This window comes from Dendronephthya gigantea, unplaced genomic scaffold (genome assembly GCF_004324835.1).
Source record: "Dendronephthya gigantea isolate DGI-Jeju-01 unplaced genomic scaffold, DenGig_1.0 001160F, whole genome shotgun sequence".
Lineage (NCBI taxonomy): Eukaryota > Metazoa > Cnidaria > Anthozoa > Malacalcyonacea > Nephtheidae > Dendronephthya > Dendronephthya gigantea.
The window spans coordinates 1-6,945 of NW_021164170.1; the positions used below are offsets into that span (position 1 = coordinate 1).

Here is a 6,945-nt window from a genome sequence, read left to right on the forward strand (position 1 = left end):
ATATAGATGTTTTGTCCATCGTGCGGAAACCTATGTGTTAACAGCAATGAAAATTTTTGCAATTCCTGTGGCTCAGCATTAAAAGACGGAAATCTTACAAAGCCCAAGGAAATGTCAAATAATGCAAGTGGTGGCTTAAAAACTTTAACTTTTGAAGAATTTCTGAAGAGAGGATCAAGCAGAGAAACTAAAGACCAAGAACAACGTCAACAAACCTTTAACGAAATGAAAAAAAGAAAATCAGATGAAAGAACGAAATCATTAAAAAAAAGAAGGAAGAAATTGTAAAGGTTTGTTTATCATTTCACACATATACTAGAGATTGACACATGACGGGTTCCTTATCATCATATATTTTCTAAAGTTATAAGACATTGATAAATTTGGCAGTACAACTTAGCAGTAATAGTAAACTTAATATTATTTTGGTAGATAGCATTTGGTTTAGCATTTATACAGTTGTCATATCAGTTTACATGATGCAATCTATGATTATTATGAAATTGTAATTATATAGATAAATAGTGGGTTGGTAGAATGTGGAGTAGCAAGGCAGCTAAAAGTCAAAAAAGGTTCTCTTCTACCTCTCGATTTTAAAAAAAGAAAATGATTCCAGTTGTAAAGTGAAGAGTTTAGGGATGGACAAGCAGTTGGCTCATAATAAACACCTGAGGGATTCTGGTGACTTTGATTGTGTTCTGATGTACCCAGACTTTGGTCTGGTAACACTATTCCAGGAACTTCACAGCCATTTACAGTTGAGAGATATAAGGAAGCAATTGGAAGGCCTTATAATCGAGTCAACTTGTACTTGTGCAAGGTCTCTGACTTAATTTTGAAAGTAAGGATTATTTACCTATAACAAACTGATTTGCATGTAATTAAAGCATATACAGTACAGTTCTCCAATCATGTATGTTAACATCAGTTTTTAATTTTTTCAACTTTTAATTCTTGTCACCCTCAATTATGATCTTTTATGACAAAATCCATACAGAAATGATGAAATCAGGTCAAGTTATATTTTTGGCCCTGAAAATCAGTCCCATGTTGTTGGATATAAAAAGTACCCCAAAAACCAGGACTTCATGATGTTGTGTGACATAGGACTTAGGATGGCCCCACACTACAATGCTATAGGGCCTATAGAAACCCTAATGACAATAATGACATAAATGTTGCTATAATGCTATATTTATATGTTTGTAGTTGCCAATGATATTGAGAATACTGAAGATGAATCTCTGGGTAATTATGAATTTAGTGTGGTAAAAACAGTACTGTTATCAACTGACAACCAATAAAATAGAACCAACTGATTAAAAATTTTCATTTCAAATTTCTTACTCCTGTATATTTAGGACCACACAGCTCCCCAACAATTAACTCTCAGGACTGGAATAGCAACCAAACTATGTTAACTCCTAACAAGCAGGCAATTTTTTGCTATGATTACCAAACAAGTACCTCTGAAACCCAAGCGAGTATCTCCGCCACCAAAGCAAGTATCTCTGATGCCCAAGAAAGTACCTCTGGTAACCAAGCAACTACCTCTATCAACCAGGCAACTGAAACAAATATCACTGAAAATTTTTTATTTCTAGAAGATATATTTGAAGGTTGGAAATATCATGCATGGAAGGCCCTCTAATTCCTATCGAGTATTGTATTGCATATCACATATAGAATAGTCATTTTTAATTTTTCTGGATATATTAGTTGAAACGGAAAACGTCAACAACACTAATGAGGTCATATCCCTGACATCGTTGGAAGAAATGGAAAATGAGGTCTTGGTTATCCATAGAACTCAAGTAAAGAATGATTTCCTTTACTATTTTGCTAATAGTAACATTTTAAACAAGTTCATAAGTGTACAAATAATCGATCCCAGAGGTATTGTAGAGAAAGGTGTAGGTAGCGGGGCTGTACGAGATGCGATTTCCATATTTTGGAAAGATATCTGCAATAGCTATATGCTCGGTGAAGCTGAAAGGGTACCAATAATTCGTCATGATGTGTCTAAGTGCATGTGGCAGGCTCTCGCCAGAGTCCTACTCAAAGGTTATGTGCAAGAACACTATTTGCCTATTCAAATATCCCAGTCTTTTTAAGCTGCTGTCTTTTCGGGAAGGAATCTGTCACTTCTGAGATGTACTTTAACTCTTTTATGAAGTATATCTCTAGAACCAAAGCCATCTTAGTAGAAAAAGTTCTTTCTCCTCTGTAAGTGTTGATACTGAAGAGGTTTCAGATCTTTTAACGGCTTTTAAGTGCAAGAAGATTGCTACGCCTGAAAACTTTAAGGATCTGATTATTGAAATAGCACATAAAGAATTGGTGCAGAAACCAAGATATGCATGTGACTGTTGGTCAGAAATCTTAGTACCTTTGAAATCTTTTATCACTTCTAACGACGCCTTGTTTCAGATATACACCTCTTTTTTCCTACTGCGAGCAGAGTATGTAAGCTCATTAAAGCTGAACCAAAATCCCCTGCTGAGAATGAATCATTAAATCATTTAAAGCGTTGGATCAAAGGTCTTAATACGAATTATCTTAAACACTTCTTGAGAATATCCACCGGATCCGATATTATTTTAGTTGAGGAGATTTCTATCGCATTTACCTCTTTGGTTGGTTAAAGTCGTTCGCCAGTGTTTCATACTTGTGGAGCAGTGATAGAGCTCCCATCAACTTACAACGATTTTGGCGATTTTAGAGAGGAATGGTGCAGTCTTATGTCTCACTCAGACATTGATATGGCATTAGTCTAAGGCCTGTGTTAGACGTCGCATTTTAGTCGCGCGAATCGCAATCCAATTCAAACAATAGATAATAAGATGATAAAACTCATTAAACTTCATTATCATCTCATTATCTATTGTTTGAATTGCATTCGACGCGACTAAAATGCGACTTCTAACACAGGCCTAACTGACGTGAATGGGTGATTAAGATGTTTGTTATCCCACGTTTTGTATAAGGCAGAAGTTGTTTAATATTACATGTTTCTTTATGTTTTTGAAGTAATTACTTGAGTTTCTGTATCTTTAGAAGTCTCATAAGAATTATTTGTTCATATTGCTTATAACATGCATATTAGTTACTAAAACTTTTAGTACACACTATATATGTAAAGTTTATATATACTGTTGTAAAGTTCATATTATCAGTTTTAACAAAGAACACTTAAATAGGTGGCAATTGAAGCAATTAACGTTAAATTTAATTTGAAACCTCGTAAACTTTTAGCGGTGAAATTCGTGGCTTCTATACATTCGGCTGATAAATTTTTGCTTATGACATGGAATTGCAAGCAATTTCCTCCATTTGTAAAAAGGTGTTTCCTATATAATTCTATGGCTTATATTAGGCAACTTAAGCAACGATAACGTTGACGTCCTGGACGTTAACTGTACTTTCGTACTCCCATTTACCAGTAAGGATAAAGGTCAGCTTAAGAGCTGCTTTCCAGTTACGCGTTTTTATATGTCTATGTTTTATATGCCTAAGTTTTGAAGTGGTTTTCTTTCGTGTTCTCGTTGCTTAAGGTCCTACTTGTTTTATACTACGTTGGAATATGAATTCACTTAGTTTGTTAGATTTTTTCGTTGTTTTTTCTTGGTTCACACTTGGGCTGATAATCATTGAGAGAATCGTTCCATGTTGTTGGCTCCTGCAGTTGTAATATTGAAAAATTAAATAAAAATTACTTTGTGTATTTCGTCATCTTCAACGGCAACGTTGCCTTCGATCGCTTGGATATCATGTTGCAGGCACTCCACCTTATGATCAACCGCGTCAACTGACTCGGGCAAGAAAAAAAGTTGATCAGAAATGCCATGAGTAGTGTGGTATCTGGATTTTTCTAACATAATAGGCATTCCCTTTTTAGCCTTTAGGGAATCCCCATCACTTTAATGAAACAAAACCAAAGACATTCCAGCTATAGTCAACAATACCTCTGTCTACCAAATCTTTAAAAAAATTAATCCACCACGATGCCCACGACCGACGTAGCATGGCCCACCACGCCTCTATACGCTGATTGCTGTGTGACGATCCATAGCGATGTGCTTTTATCCCATTATAGTGATCTCTGTGGTTTCGACGTAAGTGCACTGAGCAGTGCCCATTATAATTTCAGTCCCTTTGTCCGTTCGTAGAATTGTTGGGCAACCGTTTTGGGATTTAAACACAATCAAGAAATAATCCCCAATGACCCGAGGGTTGTATTTGTTCGAACGATCTCTAACCACATAATTCGTTTGCTAAACCCATCAATGCAGCCGTGAATGGGAAACCCAAACTGTTTGAGTTTATCGTACCCATCGGCATGCCAGGTAAAGTTTGGACCAGGATTTAAAATACTCCCCCCGCTGCAGCTTATGACTTTTCTTACTGCACAACCTTCAGGATTAAGCACCTTTAAGATACTTTGAGCTGTTGAACGGCGCACACGCATGCCATATTTTGATTGCAGTTTCCTCCACATTGATCTGTATCCTAAGATTGCCATTTTCATGTAGTTCTCTTGAACGCATTCTCTAACTTGTTCTTCATTCGCGTTGTAATCTTCTTCTTCCCAAAACCATACTCCGTAATCTGGTGATGAGCGCTCTTTTACATATTTTGATATCATGATATTTTCTAAACAGTATCGTTTTGTACTTAAAATTTCTTCCGTAGTAAAAACGGATCGCTTTCTCCATATCAATAATTTATATTTACTAGGCCAAAAGACAAAAATGCATTTATAAATGTATTATACTTTGCAACAATAATTAATAATATTAATAGACTTATCCTTGTTGACTTTAAATTTGTGGTGCGCTAGGTCGTTTTGGATTTAGATAAATAATTAAATATTTGCGTTTGTGTTTTGAATTTGCGTTTGTGTTTTGAATTTGCGTTTGTGTTTTGAATTTGCGTTTGTGTTTTGAATTTGTGTTCGTGTTTTGAATTTGCGTTCGTGTTTTGAATTTGCGTTTCTGTTTTGAATTTGCGTTCGTGCTTTCATGATTTGCGTTTATGTTTTTGAATTTGCGTTTATGTTTTTGAATTTGCGTTGTGTTTTTGAATTTGCGTTTGTTTGAATTTGCGTTTTTTTGCACCTCTGGGCCACCGTACATCGATATTCTTTTCTAGTTTGTAACTCCTTGTTTTTACAGGGAGAAATACTTGAGAATTCAGTGTTGCCACATTTAGACCACATTGCGAAAGATCGGGATATTTTTGTGCAGATCCGAGGTGTCCAGCTTCTGGTCGATGTTATTGCATCCTCTGATTCACCGAAAGTTTGCGATGTTTTGCATACAATCGAGAAGGTACTGATACAATCCTTTCAGACGGTTTCATTTCTCCACTCCAATTGCCTCTTCATTCGTGATGAGCTGATACTGTACTTCAATAGAAAAACTCTCTCTTATCAGTGAAAGCTTCCTAACCTGAACCCAACTATATATCCGCAAATTGGATCGTTTTACACGGGAGTCGTGAATGCAAACGCGTCAGTGAATAAAAGGATATATTTTCATTTATCAATTCCAGATTGCCACTGTCCAGTAGACCTCTCAAGCGATACGTCAAGCCGTCGTGTAAAGAACATGTAAGGTAATTAAGAGACTGCAAGGTATTTGTAGGAACATCTAGAGACATATAATTACATCTAATCACTGTAAATTGTTTTGTCTGCAGCCTCAGGATGAAACAGCGTAGAAAGACATCAAAGAGGCTGCATTAGGATTAGTACGGGGAACTTTGGCTTCAAGCTAAATATGGATTTTTTTCAGGACTTATCGTTCCAGTTGTATAAAATGAAACTATTCACAATGAATTCCAAATCGTAATTCATCATGGTATCAATGCCCCCCCTCTCTCTTTCAAAAATTAGACCCATATTCCATTTCTAATTTAATAAGTGGGTTCTTTAATAAGTGATAAGCTAGCTAAAGCTAATGTTTCCAAACTATTTCCACATCAACATATGCCATATTTTTGTGCAGAAGATTAGTGGTTATAAATTACATTGGAGTGAACGAAAGGTTCCAGTGACGTTAGAGGTACTATTATTGTTTTCAAGTTTCTTGATAACTTACCTGTGTCTTCATATATATATATATATACTTGATATTGCCAGACATTTGAATATTTGTGATTGGAATAATTCAACTCAGGCTTTCATTCCATTTCTATACTTAGATCTCAGATTATCCTAAAGGATTTGTTGTTGTCTGTGGTGGTTTTAGCACAATGGTATGTACCAGATGTTGCTAGTACCAGCCATAATATAACAAAAAGATAAGATACCAGTTATTTCTGTAAATGGAAGTTTTACATTTTGTGCACAATTTTGCTTTTGTTTTCCAGCATCTTTTCACATCAGAGAGGAATTGCTGAAAAAGATGATGGAATCTTCTTTCAATAATGTTGGTGTTACGATAAAGTATGTGAACATTTTAAGTAAACAAATTTTAAGTAAATGACAAAATGACTTATATTCAGGTTACTTTATTTGTTTACGTTTTAACCGTTTTTGACAAAATTTTTTCCAGGTCTGTAATTTACTTTGAGCTGTATTTGTTATTTCTTTTGCCTCGGTTTTAGGCAGAAGAAAAGTTCCATGAAAGTGGAGTCGTTTTTTAAAACAAATTTGGAAAATACAGTTGAATGATATATTATTAAGACAGTATTTCGTTTGTCCTGTGTAAAGAATGTGGGATATGACAGTAAATGACAATTTTTTTGTTTCAGTGATGACGAACATATCACATCAATGTCAGAATTCAGCGTCTATAAAGAAACTCCTCGGAGTAAAGTGAGTTATGTTGTTAATAAAATTCTTCTAAGAGTCTATCCTTTTTTTCATTTTAAAATCGTTTTGACACTCTCAAATTTAGGATCCTGTTGAAGAACGCTGTGTTTCTTTAGAAACGTACAATA

General features: G+C 35.2%; 1 long non-coding RNA gene across 1 annotated transcript; it reads left to right on the top strand.

The window, feature by feature from the left end:
• The first annotated feature begins 5,178 nt into the window (after nucleotides 1-5,178).
• LOC114545075 lies at nucleotides 5,179-6,836 on the top strand. Its single transcript, XR_003690813.1, has 6 exons — nucleotides 5,179-5,330; nucleotides 5,554-5,616; nucleotides 6,009-6,065; nucleotides 6,205-6,258; nucleotides 6,373-6,448; nucleotides 6,610-6,836. It is a non-coding gene; the product is annotated as an uncharacterized LOC114545075 (long non-coding RNA).
• Nucleotides 6,837-6,945: the final 109 nt, after the last annotated feature.